The following is a 19,223-nucleotide window of genomic DNA, read 5'->3' on the forward strand; positions in this document are numbered from 1 at the left end:
GAAATCAAATCTAACATGGAGTTCATAAACCAAATTGGGAAAATAAACAAACTAAAGTAATAGAATAAATAAAAGTAGAAGAGAAACTAAATTAAAGGAACATTGAACCTGGAATGGAGAAGAAGTAAATCTAACCTAAGAGAAATCCTAAATCCTAAAACCTAGAAAGAGGAGAGAGCCTCTCTCTAGAAACTACATCTAAAAACCTAAAATTGTGAATTATGAGAAGTTGTATGAATGTCTCCTTAATTCTCCCACTTTGTAGCCTCTAATCTGTATTTTCTGGGCCGAGAACTGGGTCAAAAATAGCCCAGAAATAGCTGGGGCGAATTCTGCTACACTGGATTTTCTGTAGAACAACGTGTGCGCGTAATGCATGCGTACGCGTCATTTATCTGTACGGCCACTATGGCGAATTATATATCATTTCTAATCCACGGATGTCAGCTTTCCAACGCAACTGGAACCGCCTCATTTGGACCTCTGTAGCTCAAGTTATGGTCGATTGAGTGCGAAGAGGTCAGGGCTGACAGCTTTGTAGTTCCTTCAGTTTCTTGTATTCCTTCCACTTTTACATGCTTCCTTTCCATCCTCTAAGTCATTCCTTCCCTGTAATCTCTAAAAACACTTAACACACATATCAAGGCATCGAATGATAATAAGAGAGAATTAAAATTAGTAATTTAAGGCCAAAGAAGCATGTTTTCAATCAAAGCACAGAATTAGGAAGGAAAATATAAAACTTGCAAATTCAATGAACAAGTGTGAGAATAGTGGATAAAATCCACTCAATTAAGCACAAAATATACCACGAAATAGTGGTGCATCAAATTTCTCCACACTGAAACATTAGCATGTCCTCATGCTAAGCTCAAGGAGATATAAAGAATGAATGGGGAAAAGTAAGACTCATGAGATGCAACCTATATGAATGCAACTATATGCTAAGATGTTCCTATCTACTTGGTTAAAAGTAAACAAGTTCTTCAAGACAAAAATAGATCAGATTCCACTAATTTAAATCACACAATAAAAGACAAGTAAACTTGTAAGAAGATAGATCATGAAAGAAGGGAACATAGAATCGAGCATTGAACCCTCACTGGTAGTGTATATTCACTCTAATCGCTCAAGTGTCTAAGGTTAATCACTCTAATCTTCTCTAGTCATGCTTTCTAGACTTTGTTCTTCATCTAACTAATCAACAAAAATTTAGTGCACCAATGCAAACATCATGAGGTCTTTTCAAGGTTGTAATGGGGCTAAGGTAAAGGTGAGGATATATGTATGGCTAAGTGAGCTATAAATTGAATCTTTAACTAACCTAAGCTCTCACCTATACACACACAATGTAATTCCAATTCATGCCTAGCTACCCATAATTTCCACTTTTGTATATTTCACATAGTCATGTATCCACATTTTTTCTTTACTTTCATCACCTATGCATTGATCTTTTATTCAACTTAGCATTGGGGTAATTTTGTCCCCTTATTTATTTATTTATTTGAATATTTTTTATTTTTTTAAAACATGAAAGCAAACATAACTTTATCAATGCACATAGATTTTTAATTTTTTTTTTTGGTCTCACATGAGTAGGTACCCAAATTCCCAATATCTTTTCAATAAAATTCAACACTTTCCTATCAACCCAAGTTCCCACGGTTTCCCACACTTAATCAATACACAATCTCTATCTTAAACTAACTAAAGATTTACTTGGGGTAATTAATTATTTTTCCGCTTAAGGCTAGTGATGTGGTAAAATATAGAACAAAAGGGGATTAAAAGGCTCAAGGTGGCAAACAAAGGTAATTGAAAGGGTAGGCTATTTGGGATAAGTGAGCTAATAACAAATGATGGCCTCAATCATATGCATGCATATAAATACACTAAACATTGGACATATAGAGTGGAACAAACTATAGATTATAATTATAGAGAAGAAAACACACAAGAATAAAATTTTATGATTAAATAGTGTAACCATGTAATTAAGCTCAAATCTCACAGGTTGTGTGTTCTTAGCTACAATTCATGTTCCAATTTATAGTCTTCAAACAAGTTTAATACAAAAAAAATTAATTTGAATTAGTGAAATATTATAAAATAGGGTCTTGAAAAGAAATTTATTACTTTAACCAAGCAGTGGTAAAATATGTACAAGATTAAACAAACATGCAATCAAACATGCAAATGCAACAACTAACAAATTAACATTGGTGTTTGAAAAAGGAAGTAACTAACCCCTGGAAGTTGGTATCGACCTCCCCACACTTAAAGATTGCACCGTCCTCGGTGCATGCTAAGATGTGCAAGTGGACGGGTTGCTCCAACTGCGCTTATAGATGGAGGTGCCTTAGATGGAGGTCTCTTGGTTCCTCTCCTTGCTGGTGTCTTGTCAGTGTTCTTCTCTTTTTCTTTCTTGGTACCCATGCCTAAGGAAGAAGAAAAAAAAGAAGAGTGTGAAATATAGATAACTAAGATTGGAAGGGAGAAAATTCCAAGTGATAATAAATGCCACAGAAAAGATAATGGCTTAAATACATGGTAGCTACAACATGTAGGTAAGACATCAATTAAGATCATGTAAGCAATTCAGAATAATAAGATGCAGGAGGGTTAAAACATGCAAGTAACAGGCATGAGAAGCATAACTCAAGCATCAAGTAATAAATGTGCCAAACTAAAGAGTACTTGCTATGATGACAATTGTGAATGATAATCCCAAATACATGTGGAGTGCAATGTGAGAATAAGAATGAAAAGAATGAGTCCAAATGTATGTAAGAGCCAAACTTAAATGTCAATTATCAAATCAATCCTTATAATATCCACAGGTTCAAGATAATAAAATAGTACCCAAATAAAATTCCAACACCAACATAAAAATGCATGAGAAGAAACCATAGATAACTAAGGTAACATGAAATAAATAAATGCAATAAAGAAGAGAAGGGGAAAGGAGAGAAGAAAGGAGAAAGGAATGAAGAAGGGGACGTGATGCGCGCGCGCAAGTCACGTGTGCACGTGAAAACTGTATTCGCCATGCGACGCGTACGCGTCGCCCACGCGTACGCGTGGGTGGTCTTGAAAGCAAAAGGACGCGCACGCGTCCGGGACGTGTACGCGTGGATGACCTTGTGCCTCTAGCACAGTTTCAGCGTGGGGGCAGTACAACTTTTTGTCCAACATGCTATTTACGCCGATTTCCCTATCCACGCGTGCGCGTGCTTGACGCGTACGCGTGGATTTCTCTTGTGGCAGATGACGCGCACGTGTCATAGACGCGTACACGTGGGTCGAATTGTGCGCAGAGTGCACCAGCCGCACGATTCCATCACAGCTTTCTGTTCATTGGATGGGGGAGCAAAATTGCTATCGACGCCCACGCATAGCCTCCGCACACGCGTGGTTTGCCCCCCTTTTTTTATATGTGCAGAATGCATGTAAAATGCAGATGACTATGCAAAAATTATGAATGAATACTGATAAAAATAAAATAAAATAAAACTAAGAACGAAAAGGAATGATCATACCATGGTGGGTTGTCTCCCACCTAACACTTTTACTTAAAGTCCTTAAGTTAGACATTTGGCGAGCTCCTTGTCATGGTGGCTTGTGCTTGAACTCATCTTGAAACTTCCACCAATGCTTTGACTTCCAATAAGCTCTGTCTATTCCAAGTAAATTTCCCAAGCTTTGATGGAGTTCTTCACAAGCTTAGAGCTCCCAAAGTCGATCTGCTTGTATGCATGGATCCCAAATCTTGTTTCTACACCCGTCTTGAAGCGGATCACCATTGTCCCAACCGGGTGGCAAGCAATCTGAATTCTCAATATGGCGTCCAAACAACTTCCTAAACCCATTCAATCGAGCTATACACCAACCCTTGCATTTAGACTTTGAGCTCCCAACCACAACGAACCTAGGATTGTGTTGCCCACAACTAACTATCTCCCTCTTACTCTTAAAGTCACAAAGAGTTCTAAGCTGACCATCTATCTCAAGTAGCCCATATTCAAGTGGGAAGGTAAAGGTTAAGGATAAGTATTTTACCCACTTGAATGTTGTATTAGATGGTAATGGCTTTGGGGGAGAGGTCTCCAACAACTTTGGCAAGGTGATTTCAAGCTCCATTCCCTTGTGCTCTTTCTTGATAACTTCCACCTCTTTGCAAGCTTCTTCAATTCCAACCTCTTCCTCTTGGTAGCTTTCTTCCAAATCAAAATCTTCTTCATGGCTTACCAAGGGCATGGGGGGTTGTACTTCTTCTTCTTTAATCTCCATCTCTTGATCAACCTCTGCAAAGTCTTCAACCATGATATGCCATGGAGGTTGTATGCCCTCCTCAACATCAACATCAAACATCTTGGAAGGAGGCTCTATGACTGGACTTTTCCATGGAGGTTCAACATCTCCTAAGTCTGCAACCATTTCTTCCTCTTCAACTATGACGGCTTCCTCCACTTGTTCCAATACAAAGTCATGTTCCTCATTGTCCACTGGAATTTCTAGTGTCTCCTTCATGCTAGACTCTTCTATTAATTCTCCACATGTAGCCATGGGAGTTTTTTGAATGTCCAAATGTTGGGAAGCTAATCGATTTACTACCTCGGTCAAGGCAGCAATGAGCTCTTGTGTCGTCCTTTCCATCTCTCCTTGCCTTTGAAGAAGAACATTTAGAGTGTCATTCATTGGAGCTTGGGGTGGGTATGAGGGTCTATTGCTTGGGAGGAAGGGTTCATGATATAAGGGTGGTTCATCATAATAGGGGTGTGGTGGTTCTTTATATGGTTCATACGGTTCATATGGTGGTTGGTTGGGTGGATAAGGGTTAGGGTCATAAGGAGGTGAATGATTGTAGGTGGCTTGTGAGTACTGTGGTTCAAAGTTATGTTGAGGAGGGGGTTCATAGGCATATAGCGGGGCTTGTTGGTAACTACAAGGGGGTCCACCATATCCATCATCTTGGTACACACCCTAGAATGGCTCTTGACCATAGTAATTTGGTGGAGGTTGGTTGTCACGAGAAGGTCCACCATAACTATTGTCTTGGCATGCATCATATAATGGTTGTTGGTTATAGCGCATTGGAAGGGGTTGTTGCCAAGAGGGTTGATCAAATCCTTGTGGCTCCTCCCATCTTTGATTGGTCCAACTTTGATGCATGTTCCCATTATAGCTTCCATTCCTTACAACAACATTGGAACTAAACTCATAGCGACAGGGGTGAGAATTCATAGTAGCTAATAAAATTTAAAAACAAAAAAACAAATAAACAAGCAAAAAGTAAATATTTACAATAACCAATAATAAGGCACACGTTTGCAATGCCCCGGCAACGGCGTCATTTTTTACGAACGGATTTTTGCTAGTAAAGAATTCACAAATAAGTAATCATGTTGTAAGTATAGTTTCTAAACTAACAATAATCCTTTCATACAAAAACTTGTTTGTCACTAAAGCAAACCTAATAAAATTAATAACCGAAGTATTTAAACCTCGGGTCGTCTCTCAAGGAATTGCAGGGAGGTGTATTTATTATTGGTTATGGAAGATTATCTTTTTGGGATTTTTGAATAATGAACAGGAAAAGTAAATTGCAAGAATTAAAGTAATAACTAATAAAGCTCTTAGCAAGGTATGAGAACTGGAAATTCTATCCTAGTTATCCTTATCAATTGTGATGAGAATTGTTCATTACTCCCACTTAGTTAACCCTCACTAAATAAAGGAAAGTCAAGTGGACTAATCAATTTGATTCCTCAAGTCCTAGTCAACTCCTAAGAAAAGACTAGCTTTAGAGGGATCCAAATCAACCAGCAAATTCCAATTATCAATCAACAAGGGAGTTTGATAACTCAAGTGTCACTAATTACTCAACCAAAGCCAAAAGGAGAGAAATCTAAATATTGAAAGCATCAATCACATAAATTGAAGAAAGCAACCATAAATCTAAAATACCTCAAATTGCATTAAATAAAGAAATCAAATCTAACATGGAGTTCATAAACCAAATTGGGAAAATAAACAAACTAAAGTAATAGAATAAATAAAAGTAGAAGAGAAACTAAATTAAAGGAACATTAAACCTAGAATGGAGAAGAAGTAAACCTAACCTAAGAGAAATCCTAAATCCTAAAACCTAGAGAGAGGAGAGAGCCTCTCTCTCTCTAGAAACTACATCTAAAAAACTAAAATTGTGAATTATGAGAAGTTGTATGAATGTCTCCTTAATTCCCCCATTTTGTAGCCTCTAATCTGTGTTTTCTAGGCCGAGAACTGGGTCAAAAACAGCCCAGAAATCGCTGGGGGCGAATTCTGCTACGCTGGATTTTCTGCAGAACGACGCATGCGCATGATGCACGCGTGCGCATTGTTTAGCTCTATGGCCACTATAAAAAATTATATATCATTTCGAATCCCCAGATGTTAGCTTTCTAACACAACTGGAACTGCCTCATTTGGACATCTGTAGCTCAAGTTATGGTCGATTGAGTGCGAAGAGGTCAGGGCTGACAGCTTTGCAGTTCCTTCAGCTTCTTGTATTCCTTCTACTTTTGCATGCTTCCTTTCTATCCTCTAAGCCATTCATGCCCTGTAATCTCTGAAAACACTTAACACACATATCAAGGCATCGAATGATAATAAGAGAGAATTAAAATTAGTAATTTAAGGACAAAGAAGCATGTTTTCAATCAAAGCACAGAATTAGGAAGAAAACTGTAAAACATGCGAATTCAATGAACAAGTGTGAGAATAATGGATAAAATCCACTCAATTAAGTACAAAATATACCACAAAATAGTGGTGCATCAGAGCCCAGCGCCCTCACTGGCACATTGATTCGGACTCCGGCTCTGATACTATATGTAACAGCCCAGACCACTCGCTAGCACGATATTGTCCGCTTTGGCACACAAGGCCTCACGGTTTTGCCTTTGACGATAGGGATGATAGCCGAAGCCCCACACTCACTTGGCAAAACGCGTCATACTAGGGAGATGTATCCACACCCTTATAAGGCATGCTTCATTTCCCTCTCCAACCGATGTGGGACCTTACAGATGGTATCAGAGCCGAAGCCCAGATCGATGTGCCAGCGAGGGCGCTGGGCTCCCTTAGGGGTGTGGATTGTAAGGTCCCACATCGGTTGGGGAGGGGAACGAAGCATGCCTTATAAGGGTGTGGATACCTCTCCCTAGCATGACGCGTTTTGACGAGTGAGTGTGGGGGGCTTCGGCTATCATCCCTATCGTCAAAGGCAAAACCATGAGGCCTTGTGTGCCAAAGCGGACAATATCGTGCTAGCGGGTGGTCTGGGCTGTTACAATTATGTTTTCTATGATTGCATGTACTTGTAATTGGATTCTATGTTCTGTAATTGCTGAGTTGGCTTATACTTTATTGACTAAGAACATAATGAAACAAACTTAACTTCTAATCCCGATCCTACTAACAACTCCCCAGTTCTTACCCCCTATTTCCACCCTCCTTTCAGCTACATGTGTGAAGGTTTAGTGCGGAGCTACTGGAGCATAGAAGATTATGTTTATTAGTTGAGTTGTTAGATTTTATTTTCCCCTCGTCGTTTATTGTTTTTTGTTTTTAGAGGGGATAAGACTTGTATTTTGAGAATCTTGAAATAAGTCTATGTATTTAATGCTATGTGAGTATATATATACCTTTGTGGTTAAGTGGTTTAAAATAAAGAATCTTCGTTTTCTTAATTAAAGATTTCAGTTTATATTCACAAAGGCTCAATATTAAATAAATATAGTATGAAATTAAAGGAGTAGAGATAGATGACGCTCGAACTTTTAGTACGATCATGAGGCGCTAAAAGTCAGGGTGTTACATGCTTACATTGTATTTTTTTCCACCAGGGTTCTTGCTTGCCATTTTTATTGTAAGGAATAAAAAGTATTGTTAATAGATAAAAACATCAACGGTTACACTCGAATTTGATTGATATACACTCAAATACCAGTTACATACACCTAAATACCAGCCACATACACCCAAATATTAGTTACATACACCTCTATTATTTTTTGTATTATATGAGATTATATGAGTTCAAAATTATATTCAAGTCAACCAAACATGAATAAAATGACACCAGAAGTACAAGACAATACTCTGTTTCTATAGGACAACAGCACCAGTTACACTCGAATTCGATTGATATATGGTATGCGGAATCGTGATTACACTTTAATTATGTAAAGTTCATTGCTCTTTCTTTCCCTGGAAATGGCGCCAAAAACATGATGCCAAAACCATGGTTCACAACTCCGTGTAACTAACCAGCAAGTGCACTGGGTCGTCCAAGTAATACCTTACGTGAGTAAGGGTCGAATCCCACGGAGATTGTCGGTATGAAGCAAGCTATGGTCACCTTGTAAATCTCAGTCAGGCGGATATCAAATGGTTATGGAGTTTTTGAATTTAATTAATAAAATAGGGATAGAAATACTTATGTAATTCATTGGTGAGAATTTCAGATAAGCGAACGGAGATGCTTTTGTTCCTCTGGACCTCTGCTTTCCTGCTATCTTCATCCAATCAGTCTTACTCCTTTCCATGGCTGGCTTTATGTGATACATCACCACTGTCAATGGCTACTTTCGGTCATCTCTCGGGAAAATGATCCAATGCCCTGTCATGGCACGGCTAATCATCTGGAGGCATCACCCTTGTCAATGGCTTCATCTTATCCTCTCAGTGAAAATGGTCAACGCACCCTGTCACGGCACGGCTATTCATCTGTCGGTTCTCGATCATGCTGGAATAGGATTTACTATCCTTTTGCGTCTGTCACTAACGCCCTGCAATCGCGAGTTTGGAGCTCGTCACAGTCATTCATTCATTGAATCCTACTTGGAATACCACAAACAAGGTTTAGACTTTCCGGATTCTCTTGAATGCCGCCATCATTCTAGCTTACGCCACGAAGATTCCGATTAAGAAATCTAAGAGATAATCATTCAATTCTAATGTAGAACGGAAGTGGCTGTCAGGCACGCGTTCATAGGGAATGATGATGATTTTCACGTTCATCACATTCAGGTTGAAGTGCGAATGAATATCTTAGAAGCGAAATAAGATGAATTGAATAGAAAACATTAGTACTTTGCATTAATCTTTGAGGAACAGCAGAGCTCCACACCTTAATCTATGGAGTGTAGAAACTCTACCGTTGAAAATACATAAGTGATAGTCCAGGCATGGCCGAGATGGCCAGCCCCCTAAAACGTGATCACAGGATCAAAATACAATCCAGGATGTCAAATACAATAGTGAAATGTCCTACTTATAATAAACTAGCTACTAGGGTTTACAGAAGTAAGTAATTGATGCATAAATCCACTTCCGGGGCCCACTTGGTGTGTGCTTGGGCTGATCTTGAGTGTTGCACGTGTAGAGGTCCTTCTTGGAGTTGAACGCCAGCTTTTGTGCCAGTTTGGGCGTTCAACTCTGGTTTTGGCTCCTTTTCTGGCGCTGGACGCCAGATTTGGGCAGAAAGCTGGCGTTGAACGCCGGTTTATGTCATCTATTCTTGGCCAAAGTATGGACTATTATATATTGCTGGAAAGCCCTGGAAGTCTACTTTCTAACGCAATTGGAAGCGCACCATTTCGAGTTCTGTAGCTCCAGAAATTCCACTTTGAGTGCAGGGAGGTCAAAATCCAACAGCATCAGCAGTCCTTCTTCAACCTCTGAATCTGATTTCTACTCAAGTCCCTCAATTTCAGCCAGAAAATACCTGAAATCATAGAAAAACACACAAACTCATAGTAAAGTCCAGAAATGTGATTTTAACATAAAAACTAATGAAAACATCACTAAAAGTAACTAGATCCTACTAAAAACATACTAAAAATAATGCCAAAAAGCGTATAAATTATCCGCTCATCACAACACCAAACTTAAATTGTTGCTTGTCCCCAAGCAACTAAAAATCAAATAGGATAAAAAGAAGAGAATATACTATAAATTTCAAACTATCAATGAAACATAGCTCCAATCAAATGAGCGGGACTTATAGCTTTTTGCCTCTTGAATAGTTTTGGCATCTCACTTTATCCATTGAGGTTCAGAATGATTGGCATCTATAGGAACTCAGAGTTCAGATAGTGTTATTGATTCTCCTAGTTCAGTATGATGATTCTTGAACACAGCTGTTTTATGAGTCTTGGCCGTGGCCCTAAGCACTTTGTTTTCCAGTATTACCACCGGATACATAAATGCCACAGACACATAATTGGATGAACCTTTTCAGATTGTGACTCAGCTTTGCTAAAGTCCCCAATTAGAGGTGTCCAGGGTTCTTAAGCACACTCTTTTTTTGCTTTGGACATTGACTTTAACCGCTCAGTCTCAAGTTTTCACTTGACACCTACACGCCACAAGCACATGGTTAGGGACAGCTTGGTTTAGCCGCTTAGACCAGGATTTTATTCCTTTAGGCCCTCCTATCCACTGATGCTCAAAGCCTTGGGATCCTTTTTATTTGCCCTTGCCTTTTGGTTTTAAGGTTTATTGGCTTTTTGCTCTTGCCTCTTGGTTTTAAGAGCTTTTGGCTTTTTCTACTTGCTTTTTCTTTTTCTTTCTATTTTTTTTCGCCTATTTTTTTTTCTGCAAGCTTTATTCTTTGCTGCTTTTTCTTGCTTCAAGAATCATTTTTATGATTTTTCAGATTATCAAATAACATGTCTCCTTGTCATCATTCTTTCAAGAGCCAACATATTTAACATTCTTAAACAACAACTTCAAAAGACATATGCACTGTTCAAGCATTCATTCAGAAAACAAGAAGCATTGTCACCACATCAATATAATTAAGCTAAGTTCAAGGATAAATTCGAAACTCATGTACTTCTTGTTCTTTTGAATTAAAACATTTTTCATTTAAGAGAGGTGATGGATTCATGGGACATTCATAACTTTAAGACATAGTTACTAACTACTAATGATCATGTAATGAAGACACAAACATAGATAAGCACATAGCATAGAAAACGAAAAACAGAAGAAATAAGAACAAGGAATGAATCCACCTTAGTGATGGTGGCGTTTCCTTCTTGAGGAACCAACGATGTCCTTGAGTTCTTCTATGTCTCTTCCTTGTCTTTGTTGCTCCTCCCTCATTGCTTTTTGATCTTCTCTTATTTCATGAAGGATGATGGAGTGCTCTTGATGTTCCACCCTTAGTTGTCCCATGTTGGAACTTAATTCTCCTAGGGAGGTGTTGATTTGCTCCCAAAAGTTTTGTAGAGGAATGTGCATCCCTTGAGGTATCTCAGAAATTTCTTGATGATGAGCTTCTTCATGTGCCTGTTGAGATCCATGAAAGTGCTCTCTTGTTTTCTCCATCTTTTTCTTAGTGATGGGCTTGTGAGATGAATCTTTCCATCTCCCATAGCTCAGAGGTGGAAGCTTTTGTCTTTCCTTTCCTCTTTCTTGAGGTTTCTCTGGCCTTAGGTGCCATTAATGGTTATGGAAAAACAAAAAAGCTATGCTTTTACCACACCAAACTTAGAATGTTGCTCGCCCTCGAGCAAAAGAAGAAAGAATAGAAGGAAGAAGAAGAAGATATGGAGGAGATGGAGGGTTGTGTGTATTCGGCCATATGGGTGGGATTGGGTGGGAAAGAGATGTTGAATTTTGAAGGTAGGTGGGTGTATGGATGTGAGTGGTAAATGGAAAACAGAAGGGATGACCATGAATGGAGAGAGAGAGGGTGAGGTAATTGGTGAAGAGTTTTGGGGAAGAGTGTTTATGGGATTGTGTGAAAGAGGGGTGGGAAAAAGTGAGTGGAGGTAGTTGGGGATCCTGTGGGGTCCACAGATCCTGAGATGATCCTGTGAGGTCCACAGATCTTGAAGTGTCAAGGCATTTACATCCCTGCACCAATATAGGCATGCAAAATGCCCTTGCACACAACTCTGGGCGTTCAGCGCCAGGTTGGTGCCCATTTTGGGCGTTCAACGCCCATTTGTTGCCCATTTCTGGCGTTGAACGCCAGAACCATGCTTGTTTTGGGCGTTCAGCGCCAGCTCCTCTCCAGGGTGCAATTCTGGCGTTCAGCGCCCAGATGATGCCCATTTTGGGCGTTCAGCGCCCAGTTACTGCCCATTTTGGGCGTTCAGCGCCAGAACCATGCTCTGTTCTGGCGTTGAACGCCAGGCAGATGCTTCCTCCAGGGTGTAATTTTTCTTCTGCTGTTTTTGATTCCGTTTTCAATTTTTTTGATTTATTTTGTGACTCCACATGATCATGAACCTATAAAGACATATAACTAAGAAAAATATAGTTAGATAAATAGAAATTGGGTTGCCTCCCAACAAGCGCTTCTTTAATGTCAATAGCTTGATAGTGGGCTCTCATGGAGTCTCACAGATGTTCAGAGCATTGTTGAGACTCCCCCAACACCAAACTTAGAGTTTGGATATGGGAGTTCAACACCAAACTTAGAGTTTGGTTGTGGCCTCCCAACACCAAACTTAGAGTCTGACTGTGGGGGCTTTGGTTGACTCTGCTTTGAGAGAAGCTTTTTCTGCTTCCTCTCCATGGATGCAGAGAGAGATCCTTGAGTTGTAAACACAAGGTTGTCCTCATTTAATTGAAGGATCAATTCTCCTCTGTCCACATCAATCACAGCTCTTGCTGTGGCTAGGAAAGGTCTTCCTAGGATGATGGATTCATCCTCTTCCTTTCCAGTATCCAGGATTATGAAATCAGCAGGGATGTAAAGGCCTTCAACCTTTACTAACATGTCCTCTACTTGTCCATAAGCCTGTTTTCTTGAATGTCTGCCATCTCTAATGAGATTTTAGCAGCTTGTACCCCATAGATTCCCAGTTTCTCTATTACAGAGAGGGGCATGAGGTTTATCCCTGAACCAAGGTCACACAGAGCCTTAAAGATCATGGTGCCTATAGTACAAGGTATTATGAACTTTCCAGGATCCTGTCTCTTCTGAAGCAATGTCAGTTGATCCAGATCACTTAGTTCATTGGTGAACAAGGGACGTTCATCTTCCCAAGTTTCAATACCAAATAATTTGGCATTCAGCTTCATGATTGCACCAAGAAACTTGGCAGTTTGCTCTTCAGTAACATCCTCATTCTCTTCAGAAGAGGAATACTCATCAGAGCTCATGAATGGCATAAGGAGGTTCAATGGAATCTCTATGGTCTCTAGATGAGCCTCAGAGTCCTTTGGTTCCTCAGAGGGAAGCTCCTTATTGACCACTGGACGTCCCAGGAGGTCTTCCTCCTTGGGATTCACGTCCTCTCCTTCCCTTACAGGTTCGGCCATGGTGCTTATGTCAATGGCCTTGCACTCTCCTTTTGGATTCTCTTCTGTATTGCTTGGGAGAGTACTAGGAGGGATTTCAGTGATCCTTTTACTCAGCTGGCCCACTTGTGCTTCCAAATTTCTAATGGAAGACCTTGTTTCATTCATGAAACTTACAGTGGCCTTAGATAGATCAGAGACTAAGTTTGCTAAATTAGAAGTATTTTCTTCAAAGTTCTCTGTCTGTTGCTGAGTGGATGATGAAAAAGGTTTATTATTGTTAAACCTGTTTCTTCCACCATTATTAAAGCCTTGTTGAGGCCTTTGATCCTTCCATGAGAGATTTGGATGATTTCTCCATGATGGGTTATAGGTGTTTCCATAAGGTTCACCTAAGTAATTCACCTCTGCTATTGCAGGGTTTTCAGGATCATAAGCTTCTTCTGCATAAGAAGCCTCTTGAGTACTGTTGGATGCAGCTTGCATTCCATTCAGACTCTGGGAAATCATATTGACTTGTGAGTCAATATTTTGTTCTGAGCCAATATGGCATTCAGAGTATCAATTTCAAGAACTCCCTTCTTCATAGGCGTCCCATTACTCACAGGATTCCTCTCAGAAGTGTACATGAACTGGTTATTAGCAACCATGTCAATGAGTTCTTGAGCTTCTGCAGGCGTTTTCTTTAGGTGAATGGATCCACCTGCAGAAGTATCCAATGACATCTTTGATAGCTCAGATAAACCATCATAGAATATATCCAGGATGGTCCATTCTGAAAGCATGTCAGAAGGACACTTTTTGGTCAACTGTTTGTATCTTTCCCAAGCTTCATAGAGGGATTCACCATCTTTTTGTTTGAAGGTTTGAACATCCACTCTAAGCTTACTCAGCTTTTGAGGAGGAAAGAACTTGGCTAAGAAAGTCGTGACCAGCTTATCCCAAGAGTTCAGGCTATCTTTGGGTTGAGAGTCCAACCACACTCTAGCTCTGTCTCTTACAGCAAAAGGGAAAAGCATGAGCCTGTAGACTTCAGGATCTACTCCATTAGTCTTAACAGTATCACAGATCTGCAAGAATTCAGTTAAGAACTGAAAAGGATCTTCAAATGGAAGTCCATGAAACTTGCAGTTCTGCTGCATCAGAGAAACTAGCTGAGGTTTCAGCTCAAAATTGTTTTCTCCAATGGTAGGAATGGAGATGCTTCTTCCATGTAAATTGGAATTAGGTGCAGTAAAGTCACCAAGCATTCTCCTTGCATTATTGTTGTTGGGTTCGGCTGCCATCTCCTTTACTTGTTCGAAATTTTCAATAAGGTTGTCTCTGGATTGTTGTAATTTAGCTTCTCTTAGTTTTCTCTTCAGAGTCCTTTCAGGTTCTGGATCAGCTTCAACAAGAATGCCTTTTTCTCTGTCCCTGCTCATAAGAAAGAGAAGAGAAAAAGAAAAGAAGAGGAATCCTCTATGTCACAGTAAAGAGGTTCCTTATTGTTAGTAGAAGAAAAGAAGAAGAGAAAAATCTGAACTCAGAAAGAGAGAGAGAGAGGGTTCGGATTTTTGGTGGGTGAGGGAGAGATGTTAGTAGATGAATAAATAAATAGAATAAGATGAGAGAGGGAAATTTCGAAAATAATTTTTGAAAAAGAGTTAGTGATTTTTGAAAATAGTTTTTGAAAAAGGTTAGTAATTTTCGAAAATAAAAATCAAAAATTAAAATAATTAGTTAATTAAAAAGAGATTTTGAAAAAGGGAGAAGATATTTTCGAAAATGAGAGAGAGAGAGTTAGTTAGGTGGTTTTGAAAAAGATAAGAAACAAACAAAAAGTTAGTTAGTTAGTTGAAACAAATTTTGAAAAGATAAGAAGTTAGGAAGTTAGAGAAGATATTTTGAAATCAATTTTTTTAAAAAAAATAAGATAGGAAGATATTTTTGAAAAGATATGATTGAAATTAGTTTTGAAAAAGATTTGATTTTTCAAATCACAATTAATGACTTGATTCACAAGAAATCACAAGATATGATTCTAGAACTTAAAGTTTGAAACTTTCTTAACAAGTAAGTAACAAACTTGAAATTTTTGAATCAAAACATTAATTGGTGATGTTATTTTCGAAAATTTGATATAAAAATAAGAAAAATATTTTTGAAAAATGTTTTTAGAATTTTCGAAAATAACTAAGAAAATTGAAAAAGATTTGATTTTTGAAAAAGATAAGATTTTTAAATTGAAAATTTGATTTGACTCATAAAAACAACTAGATTTTAAAAATTTTTGATAAAGTCAAATCTAATTTTCGAATTTATGAGAGAGAAAAAGGGAAAGATATTTTTTTAATTTTTTTTGAATTTTTATGATGAGAGAGAAAAACAAGAAAAATGATGCAATGCATGAGAATTTTAGATCAAAACATGTGATGCATGCAAGAATGCTATGAATGTCAAGATGAATACCAAGAACACTATGAAGATCATGATGAACACCAAGAACATATTTTTGAAAAATTTTTAATGCAAAGAAAACATGCGAGACACCAAACTTAGAATTCTTTAATGCTTAGACATAAAGAATTCAGGAATGCATATGAAAAATAAGAAAAGACACAAAACATGCAAATGCAAAGATCAAACAAGAAGACTTACCAAGAACAACTTGAAGATCATGAAGAACACTATGAATGCATGAGAATTTTCGAAAAATGCAAGATGCACATGCAATTGACACCAAACTTATAACATGACACACGACTCAAACAAGAAACACACAATATTTTTTTTTATTTTTATGATTTTATGATTTTTTTGTATTTTTATTTTAAAATTTTCGAAAATCATTTTGAAAAAGAAAAAAAATAAGGATTCAAAATTTTTCATATGAATTCCAGGAATCTTGTACTCTTTAGTCTAAAGCTCCAATCTGAGGGTTAGACATGGCTTAATAGCCAGTCAAGATTTAGAATGGATTTACATCCATTGAGGTGATTAGTTGAAGACCAATCCCAAAGGAGTTTGGGTATGGCTTTTCAGCCAGATAGGATTCAACATGTTACCATGAAACTCTAGAATTCATTCTTGAAAGTTTTGAAGCCATAGAATAATTTATTTTTGAAAACATTATTTTTTATTATTTTTTTTTTTCGAAAACAAAAGAAAAATTTTTGAAAGATTTTTGAAAAATTTTTGAAAACAAAACAAAAAGAAAATTACCTAATCTGAGCAACAAGATGAACCGTCAGTTGTCCAAACTCGAACAATCCCCGGCAACGGCGCCAAAAACTTGGTACGCGGAATCGTGATTACACTTTAATTATGTAAAGTTCATTGCTCTTTCCTTCCCTGGAAATGGCGCCAAAAACATGATGCCAAAACCATGGTTCACAACTCCGCGTAACTAACCAGCAAGTGCACTGGGTCGTCCAAGTAATACCTTACGTGAGTAAGGGTCGAATCCCACGGAGATTGTCGGTATGAAGCAAGCTATGGTCACCTTGTAAATCTCAGTCAGGCGGATATCAAATGGTTATGGAGTTTTCGAATTTAATTAATAAAATAGGGATAGAAATACTTATGTAATTCATTGGTGAGAATTTCAGATAAGCGAACGGAGATGCTTTCGTTCCTCTGGACCTCTGCTTTCCTGCTATCTTCATCCAATCAGTCTTACTCCTTTCCATGGCTGGCTTTATGTGATACATCACCACTGTCAATGGCTACTTTCGGTCATCTCTCGGGAAAATGATCCAATGCCCTATAACGGCACGGCTAATCGTCTGGAGGCATCACCCTTGTCAATGGCTTCATCTTATCCTCTCAGTGAAAATGGTCAACGCACCCTGTCACGGCACGGCTATTCATCTGTCGGTTCTCGATCATGCTGGAATAGGATTTACTATCCTTTTGCGTCTGTCACTAACGCCCTGCAATCGCAAGTTTGGAGCTCGTCACAGTCATTCATTCATTGAATCCTACTCGGAATACCACAGACAAGGTTTAGACTTTCCGGATTCTCTTGAATGCCGCCATCATTCTAGCTTACGCCACGAAGATTCCGATTAAGAAATCTAAGAGATAATCATTCAATTCTAATGTAGAACGGAAGTGGTTGTCAGGCACGCGTTCATAGGGAATGATGATTATTGTCACATTCATCACATTCAGGTTGAAGTGTGAATGAATATCTTAGAAGCGAAATAAGATGAATTGAATAGAAAACAGTAGTACTTTGCATTAATCTTTGAGGAACAGCAGAGCTCCACACCTTAATCTATGGAGTGTAGAAACTCTACCGTTGAAAATACATAAGTGATAGTCCAGGCATGGCCGAGATGGCCAGCCCCCTAAAACGTGATCACAGGATCAAAATACAATCCAGGATGTCAAATACAATAGTGAAATGTCCTATTTATAATAAACTAGCTACTAGGGTTTACAGAAGTAAGTAATTGATGCATAAATCCACTTCCGGGCCCACTTGGTGTGTGCTTGGGCTGAGCTTGAGTGTTGCACGTGTAGAGGTCCTTCTTGGAGTTGAACGCCAGCTTTTGTGCCAGTTTGGGCGTTCAACTCTGGTTTTGGCTCCTTTTCTGGCGCTGGACGCCAGATTTGGGCAGAAAGCTGGCGTTGAACGCCAGTTTACGTCGTCTATTCTTGGCCAAAGTATGGACTATTATATATTGCTGGAAAGCCCTGGAAGTCTACTTTCCAACGCAATTGAAAGCGCGCCATTTCAAGTTATGTAGCTCCAGAAAATCCACTTTGAGTGTAGGGAGGTCAGAATCCCACAGCATCAGCAGTCCTTCTTCAACCTCTGAATCTGATTTCTGCTCAAGTCCCTCAATTTCAGCCAGAAAATACCTGAAATCACAGAAAAATACACAAACTCATAGTAAAGTCCAGAAATGTAATTTTAACATAAAAACTAATGAAAACATCCCTAAAAGTAACTAGATCCTACTAAAAACATACTAAAAACAATGCCAAAAAGCGTATAAATTATCCGCTCATCAATATACACCCAAATACTAGTCACATACACCCAAATACCAGCCACATATACCCAAAATACTAGTCACATACACTTCTATTATTTTTTGTATTACATGACGTTATATGAGTTCAAAATGATATTCAAGTCAACTAAACCTACATAAAATGACACTAGAAGAACAAGTACAAATTCAAGAACAACAGCACCAGTTACAGTCGAATTTACTTGAAATACAGCGAAAGTTTCTATTTATACAAACTCAGTTCCAAACATGCAAACATGCACAAAAACACATTAAAATATACGATAAACTATTTGCGAAACAGAACGTAAAACAGTTATCACTGATTGAACAGTTTGACGAGAACAGTAATATCTATTTTCAACTAAGAAAACATAATGAATCTACTTAATAAATAGAAATACGACGATATCGTGTTTTGCGTTCGAAATGAGAAAGACAAAAGTGAAAAACTTCGACGATTAGTGAAACGGTACCTTGAATAATCTTTCTTCTTTTGTTGCGTTGTATTTTATGGAGATTTTGAAGTTTTTTTTTATTGATTTTCTTGAGTGTTGGCGACGATTTTGACAGTTTCTTGAGAGATTTTGAATGTGATTTGAATCTTCACGGTTGTGATTTTGATCGAAAAAGAAGAAGAACCATCTTTCATAATGGTGACTTTGTGAGTGAACGCGCTATGAAAACCGTTGAGTAGTGCACATGTTTACACAGTCGTATAGGTTAGGGTCGTTTTTGTTAGGCTTGACCTAACTTATATGACTTATAAACCAAAAAGATTTATATGTGTTGCAAATCTTAATTTTATATTAGTAACTGATTTTAGTGTGAATTTACTATAGCCTTATATATATTATTAAATTAGCGAGATATATTTTGTTTGGCTTAATGTTATTACTAAATCTA

At 38.3% G+C, this 19,223-nt stretch overlaps 1 non-coding gene across 1 annotated transcript; it reads left to right on the plus strand.

The window, feature by feature from the left end:
- The first annotated feature begins 14,090 nt into the window (after positions 1-14,090).
- LOC148555211 (small nucleolar RNA R71) lies at positions 14,091-14,198 on the plus strand. The gene has a single exon (XR_015887105.1). It is a non-coding gene; the product is annotated as a small nucleolar RNA R71 (small nucleolar RNA).
- Positions 14,199-19,223: the final 5,025 nt, after the last annotated feature.

This window comes from Arachis ipaensis, chromosome B6 (genome assembly GCF_059453495.1).
Source record: "Arachis ipaensis isolate K30076 ecotype BB chromosome B6, ASM5945349v1, whole genome shotgun sequence".
In the NCBI taxonomy this organism is placed as follows: Eukaryota; Viridiplantae; Streptophyta; class Magnoliopsida; order Fabales; family Fabaceae; genus Arachis; species Arachis ipaensis.